The sequence below is a fragment of the Sminthopsis crassicaudata genome, chromosome 3 (genome assembly GCF_048593235.1).
Source record: "Sminthopsis crassicaudata isolate SCR6 chromosome 3, ASM4859323v1, whole genome shotgun sequence".
Classification (NCBI taxonomy): Eukaryota; Metazoa; Chordata; class Mammalia; order Dasyuromorphia; family Dasyuridae; genus Sminthopsis; species Sminthopsis crassicaudata.
The window spans coordinates 12,263,665-12,276,326 of record NC_133619.1 but is presented as its reverse complement, the minus strand read 5'-3'; the positions used below and the strand labels follow the sequence as shown (position 1 = coordinate 12,276,326).

At 36.7% G+C, this 12,662-nt stretch overlaps 1 long non-coding RNA gene across 1 annotated transcript in view; it reads left to right on the top strand.

Annotated features, from left to right (window-relative positions):
* The window catches only part of LOC141564789 (uncharacterized), a 66,743-nt gene extending 62,237 nt beyond the window's left edge, over nucleotides 1–4,506 (top strand). Inside the window, exon 3 of the long non-coding RNA XR_012488720.1 lies at nucleotides 3,890–4,506. This is a non-coding gene — a long non-coding RNA (uncharacterized LOC141564789). The remainder of the gene's footprint in view (nucleotides 1–3,889) is intronic.
* The last annotated feature ends 8,156 nt before the right edge of the window (nucleotides 4,507–12,662 follow it).

Below are 12,662 nucleotides of genomic sequence, written 5' to 3'. Positions count from 1 at the left end.
ACTTCTTATAGAGGTGGAACTGATGAACTTTGGATGCACATTAGACCATACTTTTTAAAAACTTTATTTTTCTTGGGATTTTTTTGCCTGTGCTTCCTTTTGCAATATGATTAATATAGCCATGTTTTGCATTATTTCACATGAATAATCAATGTTAAATTTCTTGTCTTTTCAATGTGAGAAGTAGAGTAGGAGGGAAAGAGGTAATTTGGAAATCAGTTTTTAAAGAGTTAAACTGTTTTGTTTTACATGTAATTGGGAAATATTTTTTTTTTAATTTTTAATTTTATTTTATAATTATAACATTTTTTTGACAGTACATATGCATGGGTAATTTTTTACAACATTATCCCTTGCACTTACTTCTATTCAGATTTTTTCCCTTCCTCCCCCAACCCCCTCCCCCAGATGGCAAGCAGTCTTATATATGTTAAATATATTACAGTATAATTTAGATACAATATATGTGTGTAGAACCGAATTTTTTGTTGCACAGGAAGAATTGGATTCAGAAGGTAAAAATAACAGTTTACATTCATTTCCCAGTGTTCCTTTTCTGGATGTAGCTGATTCTGTCCTTCATTAATCAATTGGAATTGGATTAGCTCTTCTCTATGTTGAAGAAATCCACTTCCATCAGAATACATCCTCATACAGTATCATTGTTGAAGTGTATAATGATCTCCTGCTTCTGATCCTTTCACTCAGCATCAGTTGATGTAAGTCTCTCCAAGCCTCTCTGTATTTCTCCTGTTGGTCATTTCTTATAGAACAATAATATTCCATAACCTTCATATACCATAGTTTACCCAACCATTCTCCAATTGATGGACATCCATTCATCTTCCAGCTTCTAGCCACTATGAAAAGGGCTGCCACAAACATTTTGGCACATACAGGACCCTTTCCCTTCTCTAGTAGTTCCTTGGGGTATAAGCCCAGTAGTAGTATGGCTGGGTCAAAGGGTATGCACATTTTGATAACTTTTTGGGCATAATTCCAGATTGCTCTCCAGAATGGTTGGATTCTTTCACAACTCCACCAACAATGCATCAGTGTCCCAGTTTTCCCACAGCCCCTCCAACATTCATCGTTATTTGTTCCTGTCATCTTAGCCAATCTGACAGGTGTGTAATGATACCTCAGAGTTGTCTTAATTTGCATTTCTCTGATCAATAGTGATTTGGAACACTCTTTCATATGAGTGGAAATAGTTTTAATTTCATCATCTGAAAATTGTCTGTTCATATCCTTTGACCATTTATCAATTGGAGAAGGGCTTGATTTCTTATAAATTAAAGTCAATTCTCTGTATATTTTGGAGATGAGGCCTTTATCAGAACCTTTAACTGTAAAAATTTTTTAATTGGGAAATATTTAATGAAAGAAACAACAATTCATCTTAAAAGCCTCAATTCTCAGAGAAAAAAATATGTTCCAGTTATTTGCTTTCTGTTGACATATTATTAGCTTCCATAAGCAATAGGCATATGCACACAGGGAAAAAGAATAGACATTTCTCTCTTTGTGTAAAATGAAAGCCCTGAATTACCACATTCTTCATGTTTACTTTACAAATAGTGCATACTATTTAATTCTGAAACAGTTTGCATATGTCTTTTTTAAATGTTTCTTAATCCAAAGCCTCCCGAATAAGAATGTTGGGGAGACACAAACTAGAATTCATGCAGGCAATTTATTTTAAAAAAGAAATACCCCGGATGAGAGTTGTTTACAAGCTCGTAGGCCGTTTCAGATTTTTTAATACACGGCCTGTTTCAATTGCCAAAAAGCCACCAACAAAAAGGTTTGTTCATTAGTGCTAACTCAGTGAGACTCATGATAAAAAGTAAAGCTCTAGGATTAATGTATCCCCCACCTCTCTCCTTTTGTTTAACATTTCATTTTCAAAAAGGTCAGATATAATTGAAACACTAAAAATCAAACACTAGAAATACTCCAATTCTACATATTTTCACAAGAAGAAAATATTTGGTTGACTTATTGGCAATAAGTTATTCTTTTGAAATAAATAACTATAAAATAAAAGAGACAATAATCACATTGACAGGACTTCTCCCCAGGAAATAGATCTGGATTCAATCTTCTGGAATTGCCTTCAATCCACCAAGTGGATTTGTGATCTCATCAGTATAGCTGCTCTAGTCAATGATGCAGATCACAAGATATCCACTTTTATTCACCTCGTGAAACTTCAATTTATTTCCTTCCATAATATGGTTGTGGAGCTCTAGTTTTTTCTGTCTCTTAATATTGGGAGGAAACCAGTGAAGAATGTAGGTTTTGCATTAATCTCATGAGTTTCCAATTTGCCAGAGACCATTTCCACGCTGCAGTGACTCACTTAGGGAAGAAATCAGACAGTACAAGGTATCAAGTACATGGGCTCTGGCAGAAGTCTAAAATATGCTGATTCCCTCTCTTGTCCATCTGGACGAGAAACCTTGGACAAGGTTTTTCTCCTTCTACCCTTAAGTCCCCATTTTATTTCCTGACTAACATTAGTCAGGGTCTTCATTGACTAAAGTGGAACATGGCGGAGCATAGATAAAGCATGGACTCAGAGCCAGGCAAACTATGTCTACTGTGACATCTACCTACCTCTTGAATCCTGCTTCAGGCAGGATTCTGAACCTGGATCCTCAGGTTCCTCATTTATTAAATAGGGCTTATAAAAGTTCCTCCTTTACAAGGTTATTGTGATCAAATAAAATCACACAGAAAATGCTTTGCAAATCTTAAAATATTATGCAAATGCTCATGAATACATATTCATTTTTTACTCCAACCCTAAATGCCCCCAACTCCATTTTAGCTACCAGTTTTGGCTTTCAAAACTTTCTGCCCAGTGATTGCCCAGACCTGGTGTTCTGAACTTTGCAGAAGCTGGACATGCATAACTTAATAACCCTCTGGGAAAGTTTGCTTTGGCTTATGTAACCATATGCTTTCACCTTTCAAAAGTAATATTTTCCTCAGTGAATTTTTGCCTACCCCACTGTGGATTTCAATCTCTCTGTAACATGACCGATGGTCTTCAAGAATTGGTGCATCCAAAAAACATCCTTGGACAGTGGCCAACCTAATGATGGGGTTCTTTCCATTTAGGTAGGCTGGCCCTTGGATGACAGACACACAATGCTCTTATTGAATCCCTTCCAAAATTTTGGTGGGAGCTGCCAGAACAGAGGCTGATGGCACAATCTTAGAAAACTTAAAGTCACTGTTGAACCTCTGTTCCATAAAATGTTCTGGGATCAGAGGAGAACTTAATTGGAAGGTCTAAATATGTGTTTTGAAATGTTCAAACGGGAATAATAGATGCCTCTTTTGCATTAGAAATAAATTTTCATAATTACATATTAAAAAGCCACTATGTGACAACCATTGGACTGGGTTTTAGGAGTGTAAGACAAAAATCAAATAACCTTCACCATTAAGAAACTCCTATTTGAAGGATGAATTAATTTTAAGGGTCAAGAAGAAAAAGGGGAGCAATGGAAATGAAAACAAATCATGGGACCTATGGTCACTAAGGCAACACATCTATTGACAAAGATAAGTCTAAGATGGGAGAATCTTGCATTTATTCAATTAAAAAAACTTATTAAGTGCTCAGTATATTACCAAATTAAATAATATTTGTAAAAACTGCTTTACACATTACTTGACACATGGTTGATGTGATATAAATCCCTATTCTCTTCTCCTTCGTTACTAATTTCAGGCAAAATGCTAGCTTGCTGTTGTCCATCTTTCCTTTTCAAAGAAGACCAATGACATCATAAGTGATGTCCTGACTTGTGTGTAAATTGGATTTAAGTCAAGTCAAGTCATACAAAGTCATTGGCTTTGCTTTCCCTTCCAGAATCAGTGAAGTACTTTGGCAAGACAAAAATCAAGATGGCAAGGGATGGTCTGGGATGCAGCGAGCGAGCTTGAAGTCTTTGATGTCTGACCAAGTTTTAAGAGCTCCATATTTCCTGCTTCAGTCTCTTACATGGCTGTTGAAACAAGTTGTTCTTATCAGCCTATTGCACCAGGAGAACTCTTTACATGTTTTAGGTAGACATCCTTCTAACTCACCCACATGTTTGAGCTCTGTTGGTTACCCTCATCCTGATTCAATTTATCTGCTGAGATGGTTTTACTGGGCAGGACTTCTGTGCATACTTCTTGGAACCACCAGTGAGAGAGTTGGGTGCCAGATGAACCCCAAAGGTAAATGAACAGCCTTGAAAATGACTTGACAAGGCCTCACACAAGAGTCGCAAGTTCTCCCTGAGCACCCCATATATCCCACTGAGCTAGATAATATGGATACAGAGACAAAAACAAAACCTGTACCTGTTCTCAAAGAATTTATAATTTAGTTGGATAAAACATTGTGTGTGTGTATATATGTATACAAATACATACATACACACGTATATTCACACATATACAACATAATCTAGTTATCTAGGGTATTTTATGTATTGCTGTTTGGGCATAACTAGAGCATGGTTGATAGAATGATGTTGCAAGGCTACCTACTGGCATGAGTTTGTGAGACTTTCTCCATTCTTTCTTCTAGAGTAGAGAGAATCTTGACCTTGTATTCTTGAATTTTTTTTAAAAAAATGAGATTTCCTGTTCTTGAGTTATTGAAATTTAATTTTTAAATGTGATAATTATATTTTAATGTAATTGATTTTCTTTGTAACCCAATATATTTTATCTTCTTCATTTAAATAAACCTTATTTAAGAAAATGCCCTTTACTTCACCAGACTATAAAAGGCATTTAAGATACAACAGAGGTGAAAAACTCTTGGTCTGGAGAGAAGCCAAATAACACAAGACTTCCTTGGGAAACAGTCCCAGAGCTTGTGTTCCACTTCTATCCCTCATGCTGGCAGGCAATTTGTGTTATTGTACTTTTACTAATCATAATCACACCAAGGCAAGATTATGTAAAATATTTAAACCTAAAAAATACCCTGTGTTTAGTTGGAAACCTCAGGTGGATGTAAAATAAGGGAAAAGTGTTCTTGAAAAGGAGGCACTAGCAGCTGGGAATATTAGGGGAAGTGTCATGGAGATGATGATGTTTGGAGGAAACTAAGGACTCTAGGAATCAGAGATGAGGAGAAAGTATATTCCAGTGAAGGAAGGATGACTGATGTAAAATCACAGAGGCAGAAGATAGGATGTCATCTGAATGGAACACCAAGTTTAATTGCACTTAAGTATGCTGGGATTGCGACAGTGAACAGTAAGGCTTGAATGGTATTTTGGAATCTGGTTGTAAAGGGCTATAAGAGATGGACAAGTTTATATCTGATCCTAAAGGTATTAGGGAGCCCCTGGAGTGTTTTGAACAGGGGACTAACATAGTCAGATTTTTACTTTACAAACATATTTAGTTTGACATACAAAACTGGATGTTCTAATATAATCTCAGAATTAACATGCTCAAAACAGGGCTCACTTCCCCCCAATCCACCTCTCTGCCAGGCTTTTTCTCAGTCAAAGGTACCATTTCTCCAACTTTGTAATGTTCTTGAATTGTGAGGGACCGGTCGTCTGCTCAATTATAATCCTTCTCTGGGAGATCTGTAAATTTTTTTTCTCTGTGCACAGGTTTCTTGGGAGCTCTGAATCTCCTCCAGCTCTTGTCCTTCCCCAAATCAGACTGCTCTCCTTTCAGCCTGCCTGGCATCAAAACTTTATCCCAGAGTCGATTCTCCCAGACCCAATGCTGCCCTTCTTTTATCCTCCCAGAGAATGGGCATGTGAGAATACTTCCACCAATGAGCTTGCTCCTCTTAGAATTCCTAAGGTGTAAACTTCCTTTAAAGGCCGGAACCAAAGGTCTGAGCCAGAGAACTGTCAAGTCAACCTGAGTTCTCACCTTGTAATTGTCCAGACAACCTGAGTTCTCATCTTGTCACTGTCCAGACAACCTGAGTTCTCACCTTGTAATCCTAACACAACTTCCTTTGATTTATAATCTTTGTATTATCCTTAACTCCTCAGTGTCTTTTATCACACATAATCAGTTCCCAAATCTCATCATATCCTCTTCTCTGTACTTACAGACACTATTTTAATTTAGGTTCTCATTAATTTCCGCTTATATGTACGATGGATCGATTAGAATGGTGACACTTAAGCAAGGGAGATCAGTGAGGAGACTATTCAATTACAGGTGAGATGTGAAGAGAATATGAACCATGCTGGTGATTGTATAAGTGAAGAGAAAGGAAAGGATGGGAAAGAAGGATAACACCAAGAGGATCCAACCAGTCCTCATAATGGTTCAGCCAACTCACTATTTTTTAGAGGGGAAAAAAGATTTTATAGCCTTTTGATTCAAGTCAGTTCAATTTGGACCTGTGATTTCATTGGAATGAACCTCCAGTGAAGAAATGACTTCTCCCAATATCCATGGATCTCCTCTGTCAAATGAAAGAATTGCCTAGGGAGACCAAGACATTATATACTTTACCCATGGTGTTTCAATGATTCCAATTTAGAATTAATATTTGAACTCAAGTCTTCCTGTCTCCAAAGTCAGGTCTCTATACATCACATAGTATTGTTTCTCAAAATATCATCTCATTTTTGACCTTATTCTTTCATTTACATAATAATAGAAACAAAGATTTTTCCTTTCATATTAAATTTAAATTTAAAATTAAATATTAAAAATTTAAATTAGAATTTTTCTTCCCATTTGAAGTTACTGATAGAGAAGGAGATGGCCAAGAGTCATCATAGAATCCTTGTGCAGAGGGGATCACAATGAATGCTACATTAAGTTCTAGGCAAATGCCTACCACCGATAATGGCTACCTTATGTGCAGTTCTCCAGCCCTCCATCTATCCCTTATATATTCCAGGCTCTTTATGAAGAATTTAACAGCTGCATTATAAGAGAATGTATTGACTTTACAAGACATCTACAGACATTGTAGAAAGCATTTAAAATTGATGAGCCGGGCATAAAACTAAGAACCAGCCAATTTTGAGCTCAATAACCTATTTAATTGATTTAAAAAAACACAAAATTTTTAATGTCTCTTGAATTCCTCTGAAAAACCTTTCAGAGTCAAAGCAAAGATGAGGGCTGAGCTGCTTATTGGTTATAGCAACAATAACTGATGTTGACATCTTTAAGCTTTCTTTTCTTTTTTTTAAAAAGCTGTTTATTTTCAAAACCTTCTCTTCCGCCCATCCCTTCCCTAGATGGCAAGTAATCCAATATGTTAAACATGTACAATTCTTCTATACTTATTTCCACAATTATTGTACCGCACAAAAAAAATCAGATCAAAAAGGAAAAAAAAATGAGAAAGAAAACAAAAAAGCAAACAATAAAAAGGTGAAAATCCACACTCAGTTCCCATAGTACTCTTTCTCTCCATGTAGATGGCTCTTTTTATCACAAGATCATTGGAAGTGGTCTCAATCACCTCGCTGTTGAAAAGCTCCATCTCAATCAGAATGACCTTTAAACTTTCTAAACCATTTTGAATTTTATCTCATATGACTCTCATAAACCAGTTTGTGAAATAGATATTGTTATTCCCATTTTATCTCTGGGGAAATTGTAGTTCACAGATGTTAAAAAAACGATAAATACTCCAGGCAGGTTTCAAATCCAGGATTCTCTTGACTCCACTTTCCCTACTTTTCTTTTGACCATGTTACAATTTTGAGTAGTACAATGGACCAATTTACCCATGAAGACCTTTAGTGATTATAGGAATCTATATATTGATTTGGCAATTGATTCAGAATACATGGGAAGAACATTGAATATGGAGCCGAGAGACCTCCTTGTTCAATTTCATCTCTTTCGCTATCCTGAACCACCCACAAGTCCCACATAGATGGTGGAGCTTATTCTATAGGAGTGGAACATAACCAGACTTGCACTTTAGGAAACTGACTGGAAAGAACATGAAGAATGGGATGGAATATCACATAAGCAGGGATCCATTGAAATAATGAAGGTGGAAATGAATGAGGACCTAAATTAAAGTAGTTTCTGTGAGAAGAGAGAAAAGATCAGATGCTGATTGGGTATGTGTGATAAAAGACAGTGAGAAGTTGAAGATAATGCAGAAATTATAAGCCCAAAAAACTGGTGCAATCATCATAATTTTGACAGAAATAAGGAAGTCTGATAGAGGAGTGGATTTGGGGAGAAAGTAAGCTCTATTTTGGACATATTGATTCTGAGATTATACCAGAACATCCATTGCGAAATGTCATATAAGTAGCTAGCTATTCAATTTCTGGTCAGCAGGGGAGAGACAAGATTGGATATATTGACCTGTAAAATTAGCATTGATGACCATTAAATCAATGATCTTGATGAAGTCATCAAGAAAGGATAGAGAAAAGAGGTCATAGGACAGAGCCTCAGGGGAACACCTACAGTTACAGGGTATGATAGAAACAAAGAGCCAAGAAAATAGACTGAGAAGGAGCAATGAAAGTTAGGTGGAGGGGCAGAAAAACAGTATCAATGAATTCCAGAGAGGATAGAATATCCAGAGGAAGGGGAACAATTATATCAGATGCAACAGACAGTTTGAGAAGGGTGAAGCAGGAGAAAAGGCCATTAAATGAGGCAATTAGGATTTTAGTGGTACATAAAATGTCATAAATAATAAAAGACCCAGTCATCCCAGGTAATAGTTAAAACAGCTGGAGAGTCACTTCTCTTCTGTCCAAAATCAAAATTAAGATGATCACAAGAGAACGTCACCATTATAAGTGCTGCTATTTCTTTAGAGGGAGTCTTTTTATGCAGAAAAAAATTTAAGGACAAATCCATTTAATTTTGTCACACCATCATCCAGCCCAGTGGCAAAAAGGCTATACTGGAAAATACTCTAATAGTCTGGAACACTGGCATGTTGTCCATGGAAGAGAACTTTTTTTTTTTTTTTTTTTGTCAAGAAAATATAACAAGTCTGATCTTGTGGTTCTTAGTGACACTGATTTTCCTTATTCAAATATAGATTCACACTAGTTTGGGCTTACTATACACCTAAATTAACATTGTTTTGATTTTCAGTGAAGAGTTTCTAGCCTGTTAGGTATCTCATCTATCAAGTAAGGTGATGGATCTGAAGAAATGGCCTTTTTTGCCATCTCATTCTTCCTCTACTACCATGCTAAACTACAAATCAGGCCTAAGATCCTCAAGGATCTCAGATGAAAGAATAATCTATTCAGAAGAGGAAAAGGTTCAAGTATCTCCAGAAATCCAAGATCAGTAATGGCTAGAATGTGATCCAGTGGTTCAGTAAGTTTGTTATTTGATAAGGAATCTGGTAAGATGATGGCCACTTTCCTGTCTGGTTGGGATTGGAGAAGAATCCATAACTACTAGAATAGTGCTCAGGAAGCCTACCATAATATCATGCTACTTTTTTTTACCTTTGAGATGCCAGGAAGCTGGCACTTTGAAAATACAAATAGCCATTTCCTCTAGGATTTCTCCAAGCACTTCTTAGATCCTTCATTGATGGCAGATTTTGTCACAAGCTTGTGATCCTGAGAGCTACGCTGTGTCCTGCACAGTGGGCGAAAAGCTTCCCATTTATCAGCTAGGTTTTATGGAGGAAGTTGAGACCTCTCATTTCAGCATCATTTTCCATGTCTGCCTTCCTCTAAGCCTTTCAACTACAAGAATATCAACACCTAATTTCTCAATTTCTGGGGAACTCTCTTCCTATAGAAAAGTTAGAGAACAGATGTCAATGGGAATAGTCAGGGAGAGTTTCCTTGCTATTGAGTTGCTTATCAAAAAAATCATATATTGAATAAAAGAAAAAATATCCTAAAAGACACATGGAAATTTTGTTTCTTTTTTTGTTTTTGTGGCTGGGGTTAAGTGACTTGCCCAGGGTCACACAGCTAGGAAGTGTTAAGTGTCTGAGACCAGATTTGAACTCGGGTCCTCCTGAATTCAGGGCTGGTGCTCTATCCACTGCGCCACCTAGCTGCCCCCGAAATTTTGTTTCTTTAATCACTCTGTGATCTCATCAATATAGTTATTTCCTCCATCGATAATAATCACTAACCACTCATGACTGCCCATCCTTTGGGGCTCTTGCTTATATTCTATCATAAAGCTTCCAGATGAGCCTAATCAGCATCAATGGGCCATCCTCTCATTCTCTTGACATTGATGAGACAGCAGCAGCACCTGTGAGCTGTTTATGTGTTATCACATGAGAAGCCGACTTTCACCTGTCCCTCATTTCACTGATGCTGTCCTTTAAAGGGTTTCCTTTGCATAACTATCTGTTAAGTACTTTGTGAATGTTTAATTAAAATAGTGAATTAAATGGTGAATTAAAATGAGTTGAAATGAATTGGAAAAGGCTTATGTACAGACCTGCTAACAGATTATGTGCTGAATATCCAAGGACTAGTTCAATACTTTTACAACAAAGAAATAAATAAACCCTGACATTAAAAGGCTATTTTCATCCAAATTCAGACATCAGGAAGCAAGGCCATATTCTGTGCCTTTCTTTCTGGTGTTGGGATGTCTATGTACCATTAGAATGTAAGACACATAGATAGATAGATCATTCTCAGGGGATGACGTTACTTCCCAGACACATATCAGGAGACACCGTAGAATGCCTTTATTCCTGTGGATATGAAGTTTTGTCAGGAAAATGCGTTTTAAGGTTTTTTTAGGAACTATCATCAAGATTTCAGGTTTGTTCCTATAAACAGAACCTCAAAATCCTACTTTGAATCGTCTACATTGGTAAAATGTATTTCTTAGTGCTATAGTCAGGGTAGGATTTGACAACCTTTAAAGATGAATTAAACATTTGTGATGGGGGAGGATGAAAATCTGATTTCTGGGACATATTAGTTATATGACACCAGTCAAAAACTTCTACCAGCCTCAGTTTCCTTATCTGTAAAATAGGCATAATAGTACCTATAATGCCTATCGGATAGGGTTGTTGGGAGAATGGAGTGAAATAATGTATACTTTGGAAGAGTGTAACATGAGCATCAGCAATTATTATTATTGATGTTATTTTTATTGCACAGTATATCTATGTGTATCCTGGTAAGATGTGTATCCACATGGAAGGTCTGAATAAATAGGAGACCCAAGGGGAGGTGTGGATTAATTTCTCTGGAATCATTCCTATGTCTCCTCAGATTGATTCTGGCCTTGAGGGAAAGAGGAGAAGGGACTATGATATTGGGGATTTCTTTCTTCAGCCAGTGAGGAGAGTTCTGGGCCAAAGTTATAGCTCCATTGACACCCACCTCACCCCATTCCATATTGCTGGTGGAAAGACATGATTTTCAGATTCAAAACAAAAGCCATCAGATTCTCTGCTCCTCATCCATTAAAGGGTGTGAGGAACAGTAGACCTTAATTTACACTTGTCCCTCTAACACTTTGCACCAAAGGCTAGGTATATTAAAGTAATCAGAAATATAAAATACTGAGAAAATTCATTTAAGTAAGCTAATCATGAACAGAAATTGCAGGTGTTATCCAGGTTAGAATACCATAGAAAATACATAGAGTGGATAAATTCTTTGCTGGGAAGGAGATGTCTCATTTCCAACCTAGAAAGTAGTTCTGATTTCTCCCCAAGGGGATTCTTATTTAGAATCCAATTGTTTTGAATTCAGGGGGGAAAGTAAGCAAGGAAGAAAAATGGATAGTAGGGATAGGAGAAAGGAAGAAATTAAAGAAAAAGAAGGAGACAAAGAAACAAATGAGAAATGAAAAAAATGGAAAAAGGAAAAATCGTGAAAGAGAATAAAAGAAGCATGATAGGAAGAAAAAGGAAATATTAAAAGAAAGGAGGACAAAAAAGGAAAGGAGAGAAGAAAGAGAACAGAAATAGGGGACAGAGAAAAAGAAAGAAGAAATAAGGAAAGAATGAAGGAAGGGAATCAGGAAGAAGCTTTGTTTTGGATCTTAGCAATTCGCTCCTCCTATCAGACATTCTCTCATGAGTGTTTTCAAAGGAGATTCCACAGAGTCAGGACTTTGGCTATGCTCAATTCAATTATTATATAAAGAACATCACTTTTATCTATCTGCAAATTATCTTTTTTTTTGGGGGGGGAGGAGAAGGCAAAGAGGCCACCTCCCTGCTAAATGTGCAGTCATTCTTCCAATAAGCTTGCTAATAGTCAGATAAGTGCAGCTTCTGGCAAGAAATAATATTAAGCTGTTTGAAGGAATATTTTATGTTTATTTATGGAAATTCATCTTAGTTGCCCATGGGCAAGAAGAAATGAAGTTGTGTAGGCTTTCCTGGAGAAAAAGCATAAACCAATCTTCCTATTTCTAGTTTGGGAATGGCCCAGAAGATTAAGAATGGGAGATAAAGCCCAGACTTTGGACAATTTTATCTTAATCTATTTCTCCTTCACACAGTGATAGCTTTGAGGTTATTAGAGAGTGCTTCATGCCTGCTGAAAGATGAACATATTGATTGTGGTATTCCCTTTTGCTCTCTTCTGATCACTTTTATCCCAAGGAATTCACAATATTCTCAGCTCTTCACCTGTTCGGATTGAGAAGACACTGTTCAATCTAACCGGATAGGCAAACTATACACATAGAATAATAAAAAT